This window comes from Tamandua tetradactyla, chromosome 26 (assembly GCF_023851605.1).
Source record: "Tamandua tetradactyla isolate mTamTet1 chromosome 26, mTamTet1.pri, whole genome shotgun sequence".
Taxonomy (NCBI): domain Eukaryota; kingdom Metazoa; phylum Chordata; class Mammalia; order Pilosa; family Myrmecophagidae; genus Tamandua; species Tamandua tetradactyla.
In genome coordinates, this window is record NC_135352.1 from 12,332,141 (window position 1) to 12,350,311 (window position 18,171).

General features: G+C 39.3%; 1 protein-coding gene across 8 annotated transcripts in view; it reads right to left on the bottom strand.

Annotated features, from left to right (window-relative positions):
* The window catches only part of WRN (WRN RecQ like helicase), a 163,303-nt gene that overhangs the window by 134,654 nt on the left and 10,478 nt on the right, over positions 1–18,171 (bottom strand). For 5 of the 8 annotated variants that reach the window (XM_077144691.1, XM_077144689.1, XM_077144690.1 and 2 more), the window contains exon 1: positions 17,651–17,926. The exons of 1 other annotated variant lie outside the window; for it this stretch is intronic. The gene's annotated coding sequence lies outside the window, so the exon portion shown is untranslated. Of the gene's footprint in view, positions 1–7,886; positions 8,368–8,437; positions 8,567–17,650; positions 17,927–18,171 lie in introns of those variants that run through there. 2 more of the 8 variants (XM_077144686.1, XM_077144688.1) reach the window with 2 other exon arrangements.

Here is an 18,171-nt window from a genome sequence, read left to right on the forward strand (position 1 = left end):
AAGAATAGAAAGATCAAAGGTGATGGCAGAGTTATACAGAGAAGATAGGAGTTTTAAAACGAATATGCTGAATTATTAAATTGATATCTCTTTTAGTCTCCAGTATCTTAGACTTAAAATTGTGGAATTGAACCCATGTCAAACTCTGAAATACATTCTACAACTAGTTGTGGTGCTGTGCTTTGAAATTTACTGCCTTTTGTACATATGTTATTGTTCTAGTTTGCTAGCTGCTGGAATGCAATATACCAGAAACAGAATGGCTTTTAAAAAGGAGAATTTAATAAGTTGCTAGTTTACAGTTCTAAAGCCAAGAAAATGTCCCAGTTAAAACAAGTCTATAGAAATGTCCAATCTAAGGTATCCAGGGAAAGATACCTTGATTCAAGAAGGCTGATGAAGTTCAGAGTCTCTCTCCCATCTGGAAAGGTACATGGTGAACACAGTCAGAGTTTCTCTCTCATCTGGAAAGGCACATGATGAACACGGTGTCATCTGCTAGCTTCTTCTCCTGGCTTCCTATTTCATGAAGCTCCCTGGGAGGCATTTTCCTTCTTCATCTCCAAAAGTTGCTGGCTGGTGGACTCTGCTTCATGTGGCTATTTTGTTCTGCTATGTTCTCTCTCAGATCTCTCATTCTCCAAAATGTTTCCTCTTTTATAGGGCTTCAGAAACTAATTAAGACCCACCTAAATGGATGGAGATACGCTCCAGCTAATTTATCTTAACAACCACTCTTGATTAAATCTCATTTCCAGGGAGATGATCTAATTACAGTTTCAAACATACAGCGCTGAATAGGGATTAGAAGAAGTGGCTGCCTTTACAAAATGGGATTAGGATTAAAACATGGCTTTTCTAGGGTATATACATCATTTCAAACCAGCACAGTTATTTTTCACAAAATAAGGAAAAAAGTTGATTGTGGTGATAAAAAAATATTTAAACCCTCTAGCCTCCTGTATTCTGGAGCAGCTAGAAGGAAAAATATGAGAGGATCGTATGGTAGCCCATGACAAACTCTGGGATCTGTCCTGTAACTACCTGTTGAAGAATGCTTTGAAAACTATTGCTTTTTTATTTCTTTGCTTTGTATATATGTTATCTTATACAATAAAAAAAGTTAAACAAAATATAAAAAGAATCAAAAGCCCCTGATCTTGTGCCTTTGCTCTTATGAAGCTTATTCTGCAGTGGAGAAGCTAAGCCTACGTACAGTTATGCCTGAGAGTTACTTCCAGAAAACCTCTTTTGTTGCTCAGATGTGTCCTCTCTCTCTCTCTCTCTCTCTAAGCCCAATTCTGCACAGGAAAGCACTACCTCTCCCCAACGTGGGACATGTTATTCAGGGGTGAAAATCTCCCTGGCAATGTGGGACCTGACTCCAGGGATGAGCCTGGCCCTGGTACCATGGGATCAACAATGCTTCCTGCCCAAAGAAATATAACAAAATAATATATCAATGGCTAAGAGAGTTTATATAGAGTTGAGAGGCTATTCTGGAGGCTACTCTTGTGAACATCAGCTAGATATTGCTAATTACCACAATTTGCCAAACCCTAACCAAAACAATTCCTGTTAACCCTAAAAAACACCTAGGGCTCTACCTGAGAGTCTTCAAAAGTTTCACACACTAAGATAAATTTCCATAAACTTACAACCTCCAGATGGTTCCTACGCCAGATAAGTCTTACAACCCAGTGCAAGCCCAATACTGCCAGATTTCCCAATTTTTCAAAAGAAGACAAAGAATGAGAAGTTACTATGCAATCTCTCATTTGATATCAATCTCGAAGACCCCTTTATAAATCAAAAATTCAGCCTGCAGTCCTCCCAATTTGCAATGCCTGGTGTAGACAGATCAATAATAACAGCTGATGTGGACAAGCCTAGAAATTTTTAAAGTAAGTATCCTTTCAAAATAAATCATTCTTTCAAATGAAATACCTTGCTACAAGTTTTTGTACATGTACTACAGAATGAGGGGTGGAAAATGAGTAGGATATGTCAACAAATGAAGTTTCCTTCAATGTTGACAAGCAGGAAACAGGGTGGTAGTCTAGAGCACCCTGTTAGTAAGGGAAGAAGGAATTAAATAGCTCTAAGAATGTAGCACATCTCCTTGCCTCCCATATTTCTAAGTCTACTATCTCAACTCAAAGTGGTCTGAAATATTACCCCACTTTTCTCTCTGGCTTTAATAACCAAAGTAGGAGCTCTCACAAAACAAATAATTCACTTTACCAAGCTGCAGACTGTGAGCAAAAACTGTGAACCCAGAGTGGCGCACTGGCCCAGTTCTTCCAGTCCGTCAACTATCAGTGTCAGCTATATGCTTTAATAACAAATTAGTAAAAAGGCTGTGTGCCAGTTTGAATCTGTCGTGTACCCCAGAAAACCCATGTCCTTTAATCCTCATTCAATATTGCTGATTGGGAGATTTTTTTTTTACTGTTTCCATGGAGATGGGACCCACCCAATTGTGGGTGGTAACTTTTGAGTAGATGGTTTCCACTGTAATGGGTCTCCACTCATTCAAGGTGGGGCTGCTCGTTGGCGCCCTTTAAGAGGGAACCATTTTAGAAAAAGCTTTAGAGCCACCAGAACCGACAGAGTCCACATACCCAGAAGACCTTTGAAGATGAAGAAGGAAAATGCCCCTGGGGGAGCTTCATGAAACAAGAAGCCAGGAGAGAAAGCAAGCTGGTGTGGCTATATGACCTCCCAGCTGAGAGAAAAACCCCGAACTTCATCAATCTTTCTTGAGTAAAGGTACCTTCTTGTTGGGGCCTTAATTTGGGCATTTTCACGGCTTTAGAACTGTAAATTTGCAACTTAATAAAATTCCCTTTTAAAAAGCCATTCTGCTTCTGGTGTATCTCATTCCGGCAGCTTTTACAAATGAAAACAGGCTGGTTTGATGTTATTGTGCAAATCAAAATCTAGGCTGAGTAGAGGCAACTCATTTTATGCATGAAGGCAGGCCAAGGAAGTATTTTCATGCAATATCAAGATTTTCCTCAAAATATTTTTCTAGTTTACATACCATTTTGCCCATACTTTCTTTTCTAACAATTTATAATGATAAAAATAGCCAGCATTCCTGAGAGATATTTATGTACAAGGACAGTGATTCTTGTTATCTATAATATATATTCACCATATATTCTATGGTTTTAAAATTTATCAGGCAAAAAAAAAAAAAAAACAACTTAGAAAATTAGACTCTAATTTTGTAAAGTGAATATATATGTGTGTGCACACTGTCTATGCATACCTTTGTGTGTGTACATTTGAAAAAAAATATATACATATACACATACACATACCTATATATATATATCAATGGCCTGGAGTAATGTATACTAAAATAATAGTCATTACCACACAGTTGTAGACGGTTTTTAATTTTCTTCTTCATACTTTAGTTTCCTGGGCTGCTCAAATAAATACAATGAAATGGGTCAAGCTAACAATGGGAATTTATTTGCTTACAGTCTTGAGGCTAAAAGAAAATCTGAATCAAGCTGTCATCAAGGTGATCCGTTCTTCCTGAAGACCAGCATGCTGGGACTGGTTGCTGGTGAACCTTGGCTCCTCAGTCACATGGCAAGATACATGGCAGCATCTCCCACACTCCCTTCACTTCTGGATTCTAATGATGTCCAGCCTCTTGCTTCCTGTGGCTTTCTCTCTGCCTAAACTTCATTCCACTTATAAAGGACTCCTATAATAGGATTCAGACACATTCTGACTTGGCTGGTTCATACCTTAACTGAAGTAATCTCATCAAAAGGTCCTAATTACAATGGGTTCACACCCACAGGGATGGATTACATTTAAGAACATGTTATTTTGGGGTACATACAGCTTCAAACCACCACATTCCACCCTCTGGACCCCTAAAAGACATGTCCTTTCTATATGCAAAATAGATTCATTCCATCACAATATCCCAAAAACCTGAAGTCCTGTCAGAAATAATGCTCAGTATGAAATCTCATCAAAATCAGTCATAGGTGTGTCTTCCCATGAAACAAGTATCTGCTTCCTATATACAGGGACAGGCACAGGATAAACACTCCCATTCCTATAGGGATACTTTGTAAGGTAAACAATTTTGAAAACCAGCAGAGCATATTTCATTAGATTTCAAGGTCTGAGAGTCATCTATAGAATTATGTTTTGTCCTCCAGGCCTGAGAGAATGGCAGCCAAACTCCTTCTAAGAGCTTGCCCAGTGGCCATGTGTTTGTTTGCTAATGCTGCCAGAATGCAATATATCAAAAACAGATTGGCTTTTCCAAAGGGATTTATTAGATTACAAATTTATAGTTCTAAGGTCATGAAAATGTCCAAATTAAGGCATCAACAAGAAGATACCTTTACTCAAGAAAGGCCAATCATGTCCCAGGTTCTCTGTCACATAGGAAAGCACAATGGCCCTCCTCTCCTGGGTGGGTTCCAAACTTGCTCTCTCAGCTCCTCTGGGTCCTTCTGGTGTCTCCTGAGACATTTTTCCTCTCTAAGTGTCTATGGGTCCTCTCAGTTCCTCTGGGGCAAATTCTGGATTTCCTTATCTCAGCTTAGCATCTCTCAGGGCACTTTCCCTCTCCAAGCATCTTTTACTTGGTTTCATCTCTCTGCTCTCTGTGTTTGCTCTAAGCACTCTCTCTGTTTCCTGCCTTTTATTCTTCCCATAGAGGACTCCAGTAAAAGGATTAAGACCCATCTTGAATTTGGTGGGTCACACTTCCATGGAAACAACCTAATCAAAAGGTTCCACCCTCGGTAGGTCTGCACCCACAAGATCAGATTATAAGAATATGGCTTTTCTGGGGTACATCACAGTTTCAAACTAGCACACCATGTTCTTCCTGAATACACAGGTGAAAGGTCCACCCTCTTCAAGCACTGGAATAGCAGCCAGACTCTCCTGGAGCTCCAGGGCACAAGTTTCACCCTCTCCAAGCACTGGGATGGCAGCATTCTTTCTGAACAGCACAGTGGAAGGCCTGCCCTATCCAACAGCTGGGGCAGACTCATCATTTCTGCACATATAGGTGGTTCTGTTCTCTTGACCAGAGATGATGTCTTCAGTCCAAATCTCAGCTTCTATGGTTCTGCCCTTATTTTTTCCTTCCATTTGTCCTTTCTCTGTCCCTTTTAGACCAGACTGGTAGTGGTTCCATTCATACAAATTACAAGTCAGTTTTGCATGTACTTCAGAGAGGTCAAAACCATCAGATGGTAAGACTTTCCATAGATCTTTCTTAGGTAAGGTGCCTGTGGTAGTTAGATTCAGTTGTCACCCTGGCCAGATGAACGTGCCTAGTTCTGTTGCTGTGGACAGGAGCCAATGTTGCTCATTACATTTGCAGTTGGCTAAGAGGCGTGCCTGCTGCAATGAATGATGTTTGAGTTAATCGCCTGGTGCTTAAATGAGAGAGCTCAACGCAGCACAGCCAAAGCAGCTCAGCATGCCTCATCTCAGCACGCCCAGTTCAGTCTAAGCCTTTGGTGATGCAGAAAGGAATCACCCTGGGGAAAGTTGTTGGAACCCAGAGGCCTGGAGAGAAGGCCAGCAGAGATCACCCTGAGCCTTCCCACATAAGAAAGAACCTCAGATGAAAGTTAGCTGCCTTTCCTCTGGAGAACTAATGAAATAAATTCCCTTTTATTAAAAGCCAATGTGTCTCTGGTGTGTTGCATTCCAGCAGCTAGCAAACTAGAACAGTGCCTCCAATCCTGTCTTATACAGAAATTGCTGACTGGTTCCATGTTCACTTAAACCCTCACATCAGGCATTATTTAGAGGGGACTTGCTTTCTAGAAACTAAGAATTTTCCAAACCATTAAGTTCTGGTTTCTTTGTGCCCAGGAGTTCAGTTCTCAGCTTATCTCATTCCTCCTTCATTTCATTATAATCTGCAAGGAGAAGTCAGGCTCCACTTTGCACACTTAGCTTGGATATTTCCTCAGCTAAATATCCAAGTTCATCACTTTTAAGTTCTGCTTTCCACCAACATCAGAACTCAATTTCACCGAATTCTGTGCCACTTTAAAATAAGGATTGCCTTTCCACCAGCTTCCAGTAACACATTTATCATTTCCCTCTAAGCCATCGTTAGAACTTCCTTTAACCTCCACGTTCCCACAAAAAGTCCCTTCAAAGCAATGTAGGCTTCTTCTGTCAAGGACCTCAAAATTTTATCAGCCTCTACACATTACCAATTCCAAAGGCACTTCCATATTTTCGGTACTTGCAACAACAGTACCCAACTCCTGGTACCAAAACCTGTTTTAGCTTCTTCAGCTGCTCAAATACCATGAAATGTGTTGAGCCAAACAATGGGAATTTATTTGCTCACAGAAGGTCCAAATCAAGGTATCATCAAGGTAATGCTTTCTTCCCAATGACTGGCATTAAAGGGCTGGCTGCTGACAATCCTCAGCTCTTCTGTCACATAGTAAGATACATGGCAGCATCTCCTGGTCTCTCCCTTCTCTTCCAGGTTCAGCTGATGTCCAGCTTCCTGCTTCCTGTGGCTTTCTCTCTTTCTGTCTGAATTTCATTCCACTCATAAAGGACTTCAGTAATAAAATTAAGACCCATCCTGACTGGGCTGGTCCACACCTTAATTGAAGTAGTCTCATCAAAAGATCCTACCTATAATGGGCTCATACAGACAGGAGTGGATTAGATTTAAGAACATATTTTCCTGGGGGGGGTGGTACATGTACCTTCAAATCACCATAATACTTTTCTATAATGTTCCAAATTTTCTATAAGAACATATGCTACTTTTAAAAATCAGGAAAAATAAAGGGGGAAATTTTTTTTAGTGAACAGTCAAGACATTTTTTTTTTAGGTAATAGGACAGGGGTGCAAACTTTTCCTCTGAAAGGTCAGATGAAAAATATTTTACATGGAGTAGGCCATATGTTCTCTGTCACAATTACTCACCACTACCATTGTAGCCCCAAACCCATAAACAATACATAAGTGAATGAGCATGGGTTTGTAACAATAAAACTTTACCAATAGGCACTGAAATTTAAATTTCAAATAATTTTCACAAAATATTCTTCTTCTTTTGGCTTTCTTCAATCATTTAAAAATGTAAAAAATATTGACCTCATGGGCAATACACAAACAAGCAGAGGGTCAAATGTGGCCTACAGGCCAGTTTGGTAACTTCTACTACAGAACATAGACAAAATGTCCTAGACTGGTAATTTGAAATGCTGGTATTGTAACTAGATGTTCTGGCTTTTTTTTTTTCAATTTCTATAATACATTCATAAAATATCTAATAAAGCAATGTCCTGGTAGAACTTTTTGATAAAATAATTGCAAAATGAACCTCGTGCTAGGTAAATGAGTACACTTACTTGCATGGTTGGCAATATTAGCCAATTAAATCACAGAAATTATCTGCCAAAATTATAAACTATATTTTAAAAGAAATTCATTTTAAGTGATTCAATTTGACAGCACTTAGACACTTTGACAACTTCTCTGACTAAAGCCACTTCTAGTTCATCTCAGTAAAAACCACACTAATAAGACAAATTTAAGTTAGTATAAAGTTAGTAAAATTAAGACCAATCACATTTCAAATTAACTAAGAAGGGAAAGCTTTTTATACACTCTTTTTTCTTTTTTTTCACATGGACAGGCACGGGGAATCAAACCCAGGCCCTCTGGCATGGCAGGCAAGCATTCTTGCCAGCTGAGCCACCGTGGCCCACCCGGGAAAGCTTTTTAATCACCTAGATTTTAAGCCATACTCTACTTTACTGTAACACATGAGAAATTTCTTCTAAAGGAACAACAATGATTTTCCACATAAAATAATGTCATCTTTTAGAGAACGGACTACCTTTTTGCCAGTCTTAAAACAAAGTTAGATTCCAGAATGCATGAGCTCAGAGGCTTCTTTATTCTTAAAACCTGTAACTAAGGTAAGGAAATTAATACTCACTGTCACCATGGAAACCAACCTGCCTTACAGCTTAAGGGCTAAACAGAATAAAGTATTCCAAGTTTTTTGAAAAGCATCACACACATATACAAAATGTGGACACTGTTGTTAAATGGCTCATATAGATGACAATTTTAAGTTCAGGTAAAAAAACTGTGATAGTCAGTTACATAGGTATGGAAAAATAATCCAGCTTTTACTACCTAAAAGCTTTCAATTTTATTTTGTTTAAAATACATAAAGGCTAAATAAGGGTTTTGCTATATCTCAAACAGCAAAATAAGTCTGTTCTAGTTTGCTAGCTGCCAGAATGTAATATACCAGAAACGGAATGGCTTTTAAAAGGGGGAATTTAATATGTTGCTAGTTTACAGTTCTAAGGCCAAGAAAATGTCCCAATTAAAACAAGTCTACAGAAATGTCTACTCAAAGGCATCCAGATAAAATACCTTGGTTCAAGAAGGTCGATGAAGTTCAGGGTTTCTCTATTCTGTGAGAAGGCACACGGCGAACACAGTCAGGGTTTCTCTCTCAAGTAGGAAGGTACAGGGCGAACATAGTCAGGGCTTCTCTCTCAGCTGGAAGGGCACATGACAAACACTGCATCATCTGTTAGCTTTCTCTCTTGGCTTCCTGTTTCATGAAGCTCCCCAGGAGGCATTTTCCTTCATCTCCAAAGGTCACTGGCAGGTGGGCTCTCTGCTTATCATGGCTATGTCGTTTTGCTCTCAGAATCTCTTGAATCTCCAAAATGTTTCTTCTTTTATAGGACTCCAGAAACTAATCAAGATCCACCCAAATGGGTGGAGACATGCCTCCACCTAAACCAACTTAACAACCACTCTTGATTAAATCACATTTCCAGGGAGATGATCTAGTTATATTCTCAAACATACAGTACTGAATAGGGATTAGAAGAAACGGCTCCTTTTACAAAATGGGATTAGGATTAAAACATGGCTTTGCTAGGGTTCATACATCCTTTCAAACCAGTACTACTTGGTATATACCCATAAGAGCTGAAAGCAACAACACGAACAGACATTTGCACACCAATGTTCATAGCAGCATTATTCACAATCACCAAAGATGGAAACAAACCAAATGCCCATCAACAGACGAGTGGATCAACAAAATATGGTATATACATATGATGGAATATTATACAGCAATAAGACAAAATGATGTCCTGAAGCACATGACAAGATGGATGAGCCATGAGGACATAATGCTGAGTGAAATTAGCCAGACACAAAAGGATAAATACTGTATAATTCCACTTTTATGACCATGGTAAAGGTAAAATCAGAGGCTTATAATATAGATTATAGGGGACTTTGAGACACATAGAAGCTAGAGATGGGTGAAAAGTTAGCTAATGAGGTTGAACTCCAATGTAAGGGAATAGATAGGAGTGAAGGTAGTTCTCTAGTGGGTCTATAAATAATATTACCATATTGAAGATGAACAAGATTTAAAGGGTTGTAGAGACCTACATGTCTCACTGATTAACACTAGAAATATGAATTAGTTCTCACAAGAATTACTTCAAAGATACGACTCATGTACAAAGGGTGTTCAAGTCCAGGGTACAGGGGGAAAACTGTTATTGCATGCTATGAGCTATGTTCAAAAGGAAACCATCAGCACTACCACAGCAACAGCAGAGGTAAATAATGGGGGGAAGGACAAGAGTTAAGAGGAGGGTTAGATTCACTATTAGGTGAGGGTGTGTTTATTGGTTCTTTTTCTCTTGGGGACAATGAAATATTCTAAAATTGAGAATGTTGATGGACTGTGGACTTTCAGCACTATACATGATGCCCGATGAATGCCGGTGGCTGAAGGATGCAGTGACGAAGAAGTAGATTGGCGAACGATGGTATATACTTATGAATGAAGGTTGTGCTGCTACAAAAAGTAACAAAGTCGTGAGGCATGCAATGTATGAATGAGCATGTAGGACATTTGGTAAGACAAAATAAGCCAGAAACAAAAGAACAAGAATGGTGTGGTCAGCTTTAGAAAATGTTTATAAGAAAATAGGGGTCTAGTTTGTAAGCTTTTATAGCAGATACACTAAGTTCAGAGTGGTGATTATTATTTCCGGTTATGAGAGGCTGCTTTATATACATATATAACCTGATATTTAGAAGTAAGAATGAAGCCGAACAGGTTGGGGTTAAACTAATTCAGAACACAGGGTTAAGGAAGACAGTGTCTATATTTTAGAACCACAGATACTCTTTGAAACCAATGGAAGAAAAGTTTATTTGGTCTAGAAATGAAATTTTCTGTAGCGCATAATCTAATTCAACCTATCCATATAGCTCATTTGAACAACTGAAACACAGGGAGCACAGAATGAGAGGTCCTTTAATCTTGTATAGATTATTTTAACACCTGGATACATTGGTAATGTCCCCTAAGGGATGGAAGAAAGAACATGGAACTATTAAACCTTACCATCAGGGAATTCCCTGATACTGTGTCAAACTTCAGGGACACCCAAATCAATAGGCTGTACCCTTGATCATGAGGATTACTCTTGTGAAGCTTATGTAGGTAGCAAAGAACTCAGTCTACCTATAGGCATGAGTAAGAGTTACTTCTACAGGATTTCTTTTGTTGCTCAGATGTGGTCTCACCCTCTCTAAACTCAACTCTGCAGGTGAAATCATTGCCCTTCCCTGTATGTGGGATATGACATCGAGGGGTGAAAGTCTCCCTGGCAACATGGGAGATGACTCCCAGGGATGAATCCAGACCTGACACTGTAGGATCAACAATTCCATCCTGACCAAAAGGGGGGGAAAGGTGTAATTAATAAAGTATCAGTGGCAGAGAGAGTTCAAATAGAGTCAAGAGGCTACTCTGGAGGCTGCTCTTATGCTTCAGTTAGACCTTGCTACCCATCATAACCTGCCAACCTCCAAGCAGGACCATTCCAGCCAATCCTAAAGAACACCTAGGGCAATATATAAGATTCCACAAGGGTTCCAGGCACTAGAGTAACTTCCTAGAAACCTATAACCTCCAGATGGTCCCTGGTCCTGAAACCTAGCCCAGACTCTACAGAACATCAGATAGTTCTATCTACCTACCCCATATTAGTGACAGACCCTTTCAATACGAAAAATTTAGAATGGCCATAGCCCAAACACCCCTAAAGTGAGGGATGGAAAGATCAAAGGTGATGGTAGAGAAGACAGGATGCAACAAATGAATATGAATTTGAATCATTAAACTGATATCTCTTTTAGTCTCCAGCATTTTAGAGTAGCTAAAAGTAAAAACGTAAAATTGTAAAATTGTAATCCATGCCAAATTCTGAAATATGTTCTACAACTAATTGTGGTGCTGTGTTTGAAATTTATAGATTTTTGGTATATATGTTATTTTTCACAAAAAAAAAAAGAAAGAAAAAAGTCAATTGTGATGATAAAAAAATATTTAAAACCTCTAGCCTCCTATATTCTGGAGCAGCTAGAAGGATAAATATGAGAGGATCATATGGTAACCCATGACAAACTCTGGAATCTGTCTTATAACTACTTGTTGAAGAGCGCTCTAAAAACCATTGCTTTTTTATTTCCTCGCTTTGTATATATGTTGTACTATACAATAAAAAAAGTTAAAAATCAAAAAAAAATTAACTCAAAATGGATCAAAGGCCTAATATAGTAACTGATATTATAAAACTCATAAAAGAAAACAGGAAAACATCTATTTTAGACCTTGGGTTAGTCAATAATTTCTTAGGCTCTACACCAAAAGCATAAGCAACATAAGAAAAAATAAATATAATGGAATTCCATCAAAATTTAATGGGACTTCATCATGAAACCAAAACATAAGATTCAGAATGGTAGAAAATATTTGGAAATCACATATTCAGTAAGTGCTTGGTATCCAAAATATATTTAAAAAATCCTACAACTCAACAACAAAATGGCAAATAACCCAAATAAAATGTAGTGAAAAAAACCTGAATAGATATTTCTCCAAAGAAGATATACAAATGGTCATTAATATCATAAGCAATTAGGGAAATTCAAATCAAAACCACAATGAGGGCGGGCCGCGGTGGCTCAGCGGGCAAAGTGCTTGCCTGCTATGCCGGAGGACCTCGGTTCGATTCCCGGCCCCAGCCCATGTAACAAAAAACGGAGAAACAGAATACAATAAAAAACAAGAAAATGTTTAAAAATGTTTCCCTTTCTTCCTTCCTTCCTTCCTTCTATCCTTCCTTCCTTCTCTCTGTCTTTCCTTTAAAAAAAAAAATAAAAAAATAAAAAAAAAAAAAATAAAAAAAACCACAATGAGGTACCATGTCCCACCTACCAGAATGGCTACTATTTAAAAACTGGTAAATAAGTATTAAAGAAAATGTGGAAAAATAGGAACATGCATTCATTTTGGGGGGGGCGATATAAAATGGTGCAACCACTGTGGAAACCAGTTTGGCAGTTTTTCAGGAAGTTAGCTATAGAATTACCATATGACCTGGTTCTAGGTACAGACCCAAAAGAATTGAAAGGAATGACCTGAGCACATATTTACACATCATGTTCACAGTGGTACCACTTACAACCACCAAAAGATTTGGAAGCAACCCAAGTGTCCATTAACTGATGAACAGACAAATAAAATGTGGTATAAATGTAAAATGGGAATGTATTCAACTTTAAAAAGTTCTGATACATGTGACAACACAGATGAAACTTGAAGACATGTTGAGTGAAATTAAGTCAGACATAAAGGGCAAATATTGTATGATCTCACTGATATAAAATAAAAGAAGTGAATTCATAGTCAGAAACTAGAATACAGGAGACCAGGGGCCAGGATAGGGGTTAAAGAATGGCATGTTAATGCTTAATCTGTACAGAGTTTCTGTTTGGGGTGATGGGAAAGTCTTAGCAAGGGATAAAGGTGATGGTAACAGTATAACATTGAGAATGGAAATAACTCGACTGAATTACATATTTGAATACGATTAAAATGGGAAATTTTACATTGTATACATGTTAATAGAACACAATTTTTAAAAACCATAAAACAACACAACACAAATACTGTAACCTAATGTAAACTATGGACTACCATTAATGGTATAATTATAAAAACACTGTTCCATCAATTGTGACAAAGTTAACACACTAATACAAAGTGTTAATAATAGGGAAAACTGCATGTGTGAAGCCAGGTAAAAGAGAACTCTTTATTCTCTGCATGCTTTTTATGTAAACCTACAACTTATCCAATTAAAAAAAAAATACATTAAAAAAATTCATTAGGAATAGCAAATGCAAAAGAGCAGCAATTTTTTTAAAAAATAAGACCAGTAAGAGGAAACTTACCCTAGTAAATACTAAACATTACAAACTACAGTAATGGTATGAAATTGGTACAAAATATCAATGGAACAGAAATCAATGTTTCTGCCACGTCCACAAACAAATACAGAAATTTAACATATGATAAAAATCAATCTTTGAGAAAAGGACAAATTATTCAATAAATGTGGCTGACAAAACTAACTATAATTTCGATGTATGACTATCAGCAAAAATTTAAAAGAGGAATCATATATAGCACTTGCAAGAGTAGAAATTGGAATTGCCATTTTGAAGGGCATTTTGGAGAGCTATCAAAAATTTAAATCTGCATATCCTTCAAGCCAGCAATTATATCTACCCTATGGAAATTATTGCACAAACGATACAAGATAAGATATCTTATCTTATATCGATAAGAGATGCTCATTACATCAGTTTGAAATAGCAAAAAATACTGGAAGCAATTAATAAGGTAAATTAATAATTAAATAAAGAATGGCACGTCCGTAATATGGCATACTAAGCAACAGACAAAGGAATAAAATAGAAAATGTAGGTATTAAGATGACAAGTTCTCTGAGATATATGCTAAGTGAAACAGAGGAAAAATTGACAGTAGCAGTTATCATTTAAATTTTACAATACAAAATGAAATTTTATAGGGATACAAATACAATAGTTTGCTTTAGGAGAATACATATCAGTTAATAAAGTCATCCCTATAAGGAACAGATGTGCAAAGGAGGTGTTTCATTGTGCTATAATTTGCTTCTAGAAAAGCATAGGTCTGTCTCTCCTCTTTTCCTTCCCTACTCTGCTCCCCTCTCTCCTATCTCCCTGTATCACAAAAATTTGTGATTATTTTTATCACAAGTAATGTTTATTTCTAAAGAACAGATTCCGACATGTGAAACTGGATCACAGAGTGACCCTACTTCTGTATCCCTTCACACCAATAAATCATTCACAATAGTATGCAAACCCCCAAAAGTAAGACTTGCCAAAGAAGAAGGCTGCACAGAAAGCCAAGGAACACTGCAGTAGCTGGGTTATAATATACCCTTGGTGAAGGGAGTTGATTTCAAACTGAAAACCAAGAAATGATGCCTTAAGTCACCCACCATTACTTACAACTCCAAGGACACGTTAGTCAAAGAACAGAAGTCCATGAAGGATTCAAGGGTTTACTTGGGCTGCAATATAACCATAAGTAACTCAATAGCCTTACTTTCCAGTGTTATACATCAAATTGATGGTATTTGAGTTGGGTGTTACTAGATGATCATACTCAGTATCTATAACTACCTATATCTATACCCTACCTTTCTTTCCCCTCTACGTGTCCAGTGGATCATGGCCTCTGATGAATAATATCCAAAGGAGACTACCTTTCAGTTTTCTGACCAGCCCTCCTCCAATGATCCTACCTGCACCCTGCTCCTGTCATCTACTCCCATGAGGATAACATATCACCGGTGGTTGAACCACTCTATAATCTTAACTCCAAGCATTCCACTTTCCCATCAACGCTTCCTATTTTTCACATTCATTCTGAAGCAGGATAAAATAGGACAACTGTTAAGTCCTTGGTATCCTATTCAGCTCAGAAAGAATTAACAGACAACTGCCAAGTTTCTTTCTGATCTAGTTCCAAAGAAATTAATACAGAGCTGCACACTTCCTGGGACAAAATTTCCCTAAAGCCCCAAAACAAGTAAAACTTCCCCAAACCATAAAAGCTTGTAAAATCACAGGCCCAAAGCAAACTTTCAATTAATGATAGGGAGCACAGAGTCACAAAGACTGGTAACCATCTGCCCAAGGACAAATTTTAGGTATTATGCCAACAAATCATGAATTTCACTAGCTAGAACAAAAGAAGTACCTTGCATTCAAAGGTTACTATGGAAACCTGCTACCAACAAAACAAAACTTTCCTATAAAACAAGCTAGCCCACTCCGCTCAGCACATGTCCACATTAACCTCTCTAACATGTACTCTGTCTCCTTCTCTTTAATAAACTTTACCACTTTAACCCTGGCCCTCTCATCTCTAAATTATTTTAGCGTCAAGATTAACAAACCTGTATCTGGGCTCAGCTGGCACCACTGCCAGCAGGGACCCAGTTACAAATCTCTCCAGAAAGCCAATTCCAACAATCTTTTGACCCAACCGGGATCTATAATCCAATGATCCTATCACCTTTTCACTCCTCACACCCTCTGGTGGTCCTTCTCTCCTTAACCAGGTCATAATCACTTCCTTGCATACTCCTTGATTATGCCCCTCTCTGATCTCATTATTAAATTGTGGCAAAACTCAAATTCCCTGTTAACTCTGTGCCTGCACTTGTACAGCCTGAGTGAATGTAACAGGTGAAAAACACAACCATGTTGACCAGTCTCAGTTAATTCTGTGACCGCAAACTCAAGTGGGCCCTAGGTACTACCTAGTAATCCAACTACATTCCCTTAATTCATTCACTATCCTATCTTCCTAAGATATTTCATACCTTCTCCTCTCCACTTAAATCTCTTATGTCTCTTGCCCCATCCTCATTCACAGATGATTTCAGATCTGACTTTAAAAAAATAGAGGCAATCAGAAAAGAACTTCCACAAGCTCCTATCCTAACATTTACTCACATAAATGCATTTGTGTTCCTACATTTTACCTTCCTTTCTGCCTGGATGAATTATGTATGTTCCTAAATCCAACCCTTCCATTCGTGCAATAGATTCCATACCTTCTTATCCATTCAATGAAATTGCTCCAGCAATTGTTTTCTACCTCTCCCCTGAAATCATCAATTTTTCCCCCTAAAACCTACCAGAAAATTCCCTTTGGTAATAAGCATGCCGTAATTTCTCCCATATTAAAAAACAAAACTCAACTCTTTAGATAACCACCCCATTCTTAGCTTGCCAGGTCTACTATTACAAATACCACAGACTAGTTTTTACAACACGGATTTATTGCCTCAAAATTTTGGAAACTAAAACTCCAAAATCAAAGCATCAACAGGCCATATTTTCTCCAAAGTCTGTAGCATTCAGGTGGTGGCTTGCAGCAATCCATAGCCCAATCTCTTGTCTCTGTTACATAACAGTTTGTCTCCTCGGAGTCCACCTGCTCCTACTGCTGTGTCCAAAACTCTCCAATAACTTCCTTGTTCCCTCAGAGTGAAAACCCAAATCTCCAAAATAGCCTACAACAAGGTCTGTCCACCCAATCTGTCCCTTGTTCTTTCCTCTCTGATCCTGTCATCCCTCTTATCTCACTCTGCTCTAGCGCACTGGCTTGTTTTGCTATTCTCTGAACACACCACCCAAGCCCCTCAGTGTTTTGCACTTGCTGTGCCCCCAGACAGCCACGTGACTAGCTCCCTCACTTCCTTCTTTCCTCAAAAATCACTTGCTCCATGAGGCTTTCCTGACCACCCTGTTGTAAAACTGTCACTCCCCACCTCCATTCCAGTCTTCATCCCTGTTTCCTATTATATTCTTCTCCAAAGGATTTTCACCTTCTGACACTATGCATTTGACTGTATTCCTACATTAAAATGTAGGCTCCAAACACTGAGAGATTTCGTCTTTTTCTTTTCTTTTTTTTTTTTTGGTATCCCCAGAGCCTAAAGCAGTGTTCATATGAACACTTACTGAATAAGAGTGACTACATCTAACCTCAACCAATTTATTCAATGACATCAAAACCTGTATTGCCCTATCCATCCCACCTCGAACCTCTAAAATGTCAGCAAGCTAAACTATACAAAGACTGAAGCACTCAGACCTAAAGACTCCTAAATTAACATCCTAAGGATTTTATGACCCTCTTCAAAAAGGAGTAGTATTTTCACATACTCAAACCTGTCCAGGAAACCTCAGAAAACAACTCAGAACCAGCCAGGGAAAAAAATCATTAAAGACTGAACTATTTGAATTTAAGATATCCAACAAAACTTGATAAATTATAGATAACAGGTTATTCCCTTTGACTTTGTGGAAACATGAAATGGCTCAATAACTGCAGCAGTAAAAGGACGTACACGAAAGACAGAATCCTAAACACACAGGACAGGAAACCAGTAGCACAAGCAGAGAGCGGGAGGCACAGGGAAGCACGCTTTTTTTTTTTCACGGAAGCTTTGAGAAGGCCTGTCGGCCGCCCGGGACCCTATTCCTGGGTGCTCCAGAGTGGGAGTGGGGATATGGGTTTCTAAGGAATCTCCCACACCCAAGCAGAGGCCTGCTCCGCACCTCCAGCGTCTGAGAAGCCAAGGGGAGCTGGAGGAAGCAGGGGTGGGCAGGACACCTTACCCTGGGAGGAGCAGCTGGTCCAGTGGGTCTTCTCCTTCAGCTGGATGACTTACGGACCGCCACAACAGCAGGACCAGGAACCCTGACATCCAGGCTGGACACCAGTCCAGCAAACTTCATTCCCGCGCTGCAAAGCGCGCCCAGAGAGTCACCAGGACCCTTAGCACACATCTGCTGTCGGAGGCCGGGATTCCGCACTCCCGCTCCGCACCCTAGTCCCGCCCGAAGTCGGTCCCACGCCTCTCCTCCGCCCACCCTTCCCGCGGCGCCTGCCGCCCTCACACCATCTCACAGGCCACGCGGGACTGCGCGACACACTACGCACGCGCGGAACCCGCCCCCGGCACCGCTGAGCACGTCGGGAAGTGTAGTCTCCGCCGGGGCCGGTGGGCTGCCAGAGTCCTCCTTCCCAGCGGAATGTGGAGAAGTCGGAATACTCCCTGCACCCCGGATCTTATTCCCTTCCTCACACCGGCCCGGTCACCTCATTCTCACGCTCCCTCCCGAGCGCTGGGCTTGGG